The 3,882-nt window shown below is 28.5% G+C and overlaps 1 non-coding gene across 1 annotated transcript; it reads left to right on the top strand.

Annotated features, from left to right (window-relative positions):
• The first annotated feature begins 2,876 nt into the window (after window positions 1–2,876).
• SCP_t3000010 lies at window positions 2,877–2,948 on the top strand. Its single transcript has one exon. It is a non-coding gene; the product is annotated as a tRNA-Gly (tRNA).
• Window positions 2,949–3,882: the final 934 nt, after the last annotated feature.

The raw sequence follows: 3,882 nt of genomic DNA, 5'->3' as shown, positions 1-3,882 counted from the left end.
CTTTTGTCTGTTATATTTAATAGCTATTAATTAGTTTAGGTAAAAGAGCAAATTGCTGGCGCCAGCAGGCCTAAAAAATTTTAATATTTTAAAATATGAATAAAATACTTAAAGACATGTTAGTAGGAGTAATATTAGGAGATGCGCATATCGGTAGAGTAGGATTAGATAAAGCTTTTATTACTTTTGAACAATCAAGTAAAAAAATGGCTAACAGAAAATCACTTACATACCTTAGTTAAAGAGGGAGGTCTACCTTTAATTGAAGATTCTATTAAAGAATATTCAAGAGAAGATTCAAGATATAATGTTAGACAGGCGCGATATTGTATTTCAGAACTCAATCGCTTGAAGCTTTAAGACCTTTAGTTGTTTTTAGACGAATCAGGTAAAAAAATAATACCTTCTAACATCGCGGAACATTTAACAGAAAGAAGTTTAGCTTTTTGGATAATGGATGACCGTCAACGAGTCAAAAGAGGGGGGTGTAACTTTATATCGCTCTAGCCTACAGATAGTTTTAAATCTCGCGATGTTCTTAGAGAAGCTCTTAAACTAAATTTTAATTTAACAACTACAGGCGCTAGCGCGAGAAAAAGGGTTCACGCCATTTATGAAAGAATCTAGATAGGCTGGAGCGATATAAAGGAACATTAGATCCATTAAAACCTAATTTAATCTCACATCTCGTAACTCATGATACAATGCTTTATAAAATAAAATGCTGCTAGAAGTAGAATTTAAACAAGATACTTCTGATTTTGTAAGTGAATCAGAGTCAGAAATGGATATAGACATTTTTGACTTGTAAATTATAAATATATAAATATTCTGACATCGGGGTATTTTAATAGAAATATTAACTTAGAAGTTGGCTATTGCTGGAACATCCTTAGAGCTTTCAATACTAATTATTTAACTTAAGTGTTAGATAAAAAGTAAAAATTTGAAATATTGGACAATCAGCAGGTAAGTTACTAGTTTTAGGTGTAAGCAACTCTAGAACTTTTAACACTTCAACGATCACACGTCAACATCCAGAGCTTTACCAACGTTCTCTTGGTACTGGATGAATATATGATCTAAACTTACCTGAAAGGTTAAGAGTATTAGTTTTTATTTAATTTAGACTAATATTGCATAAAATATATAAATATTCGGATGAATTATTATTCCTGCGCAGGAGAATAAATTCATCCGAATATTATTATATTATATTTTATGATAATGCGATGTCGACTCAACCTATCCTCCAGGGTGCAGATGTTTGGAAGGGTTCGGCTGTTCGCCGATTAAAAGGTTACGCGAGTTGGGTTTAATACGACGTGAGTCAGTATGGTCCCTATCTTCTGGAGGGAAAAATAGTAAAAAGGGGTCGACCTTCTAGTACGAAAGGATCAATAGGCTGTGTTTCTCTAGTGTACCAATTGTTTTAGGCGCTTGCGCGATATAAAGAGCATAGTTGGGTAGCCACAAACATTAAAGATAAATACTGAATGAATATTAAGTATGAAACTACCCCCTAGATACTATCATTATATTCTTATCTCGCTTTTTTTCGAGAATAAGAGAATCTAATTTTTTAAGAAATAGAACATTTCTAAATAGGATGCAAATGTAATTACTGTGAAGTATTTAGTTTAGCATTACTAATTTATTAAATAGACTTGATGTTAAGGATTGTACATTTCGAAAAAGGGTTAGAACTCTCTACCCCTTTTTTATTCTGTCAATTTAACTAAGAACAATTTGTCAATTAGATTAAATAATTTATAACTTAATGTAATTGTAATATTGTTGTCTCGTATCGTCGACCGCATAGCCTTAACGCCAGGCGGGGATATATTATGGTATTTTATCTTAAAATAGATAAGGAAGAGTATTAGTTCGAATAATCTCTTTGATCTTGAGTATTTAAGAGAGTATGATAGATCTTTCTATTTTTTAATTATTTATATATTGTTTAGTATTTTAATAGGGATACCTTATTATAATATATTATATTATTTAATTTTTTTCTCTTCTTAAATTAGACAGGCGCTGGCTGGCTAGCGATAAAATAAAAATACGAGAAAAAGAATAAAAAATTTAAAAATTTAAATACAAATTCCATAATACTAGGAATTAAAAAAGGTATTAGTATGCCTATTCTTCCAAAATCAGTAGAAACTTTCTATGGACATCTTTTTATTCGGCGTGTTATCGGTGGTGGTTGTTTTATACTTTTTATTACAAAAACATATCTTATATTCCTTAACCTAATACAATATTTCATTTTATTTATGGCTCTAATTCCGCAAATGCTAATTATTTTTATAATAAAAATAGTTTATGGTATTTATACTTTAATTTATAAAAGTAAAGATTTTTAGGTTAGAAATTAGCCTAGGCTGGCTGCGCAGCGATATAATTACACAATTAAGTAGAATAATCTATTGTGCTAAGTTTGGTTGCGCTGTTACTGGAAGAGCTGCTGCTAAGTTGCGGCTGGTGTTTCTAGACCGCGCCTTCCCCTAGGCTGGCAAGCGAGAGGAAGGAGAGACTGTTTTAGAAGCTGCAGGACATGCGGTACCTTTTCTTCGCTCGACTCCGAAGGGCAGCAGCCAGCCGAAGGGAAGGGAAGGAGCCAGCGAAGGGAAGGGGTGTATAAAGACAAAAAAACCTTTTAAGGAAATCTATGCTAGTTTTCCTGATGTTACTATTTTTCTAATAAAAATAAAATGAATACTTATTTATCATAAAAATTTCGCATATTTAACTTTTCTAATATACCTTATTTATATTTTTTATTTTTATATAATATAAAAATATATTTGCTGCTAGACACATATTGATAGTTAAAATCTATTTTAAAAGAACATAACGTAATATAAACTATGAGTATAGTTAAGTTGGTATAGCATCTACCTTCCAAGTAGAGTTCATCAGTTCGAATCTGATTATTCATAAAGATAACAAAAATATTTAAAATTCTTTATCAATTACATTTTATAAGCTTCTACCTTATTCTTTACTTACCTTAAATAATATAGGTATATAAAGTATAAAGATTTCACTTAAAGATGTTTTGTTTTTGTTTTTTTTATTAAATTATAATAGTAATATATATTATTCTATTAAAATCGCAAAATCTCATTACGATTTAACATTTATTTACGCGCGTAATGCTATACAATATATAAAATTATTCAGATGTAAGTACGTATTTAATATATCGCTCGCGCCTTCGGACCCTGAAATTATGTAATAATAAAATTTTGTATAAAAATAAAAATTGTTTATTCGCAGCGCTTATTGATATTATGAACAAGCTCTGCTATTATCATTAAAATATATTTAAAATAGCAAACCGGTCAAAAACAAAATAAGCTTATGATGTGCCAAATATTAATTAATAGTAAAATTATTTAATTTCGCTGCTAATAATATAATATTAAATTATAAAAAATATATATATTGTATTAAATAATAATATTTAATATAAGTTTATAATGTGTTTGGCTGCTTCGCCTAGTAAGATCTAAACCATGTGCGTAGACTGTACATTCTAAGTATTATTCTTTTTAAACAATAACTTCCACATTAAGTATCAATTAAGAAGTAATATACTTAATTATATTTCACCTCTTCTTAAAAAAACAAAAACAATGAAAACAAAATATTTAAAATTTTATTTAATTAATCGATTTTCCTATTTAAAATATTTATTATATAATAATTTAAATTATAATAAATCATTCTTCTTACCTATAATATTAAATTATTTAAATATAGAAATACCTGATGATGCATTACCTATTATTAATTTCTCTTTTGGTATATTTTTATTAGCTATTATTGCTTTATTATGTTTTTTAAATGTTGTTGGATATCTTTCTGCTA

Source organism: Sparassis crispa, assembly GCF_003851025.1.
Source record: "Sparassis crispa DNA, contig_000029F, whole genome shotgun sequence".
NCBI classification, from domain to species: Eukaryota; Fungi; Basidiomycota; class Agaricomycetes; order Polyporales; family Sparassidaceae; genus Sparassis; species Sparassis crispa.
The sequence above is the reverse complement of the archived record's forward strand: the minus strand, read 5'-3'. Positions and strand labels throughout refer to the sequence as shown.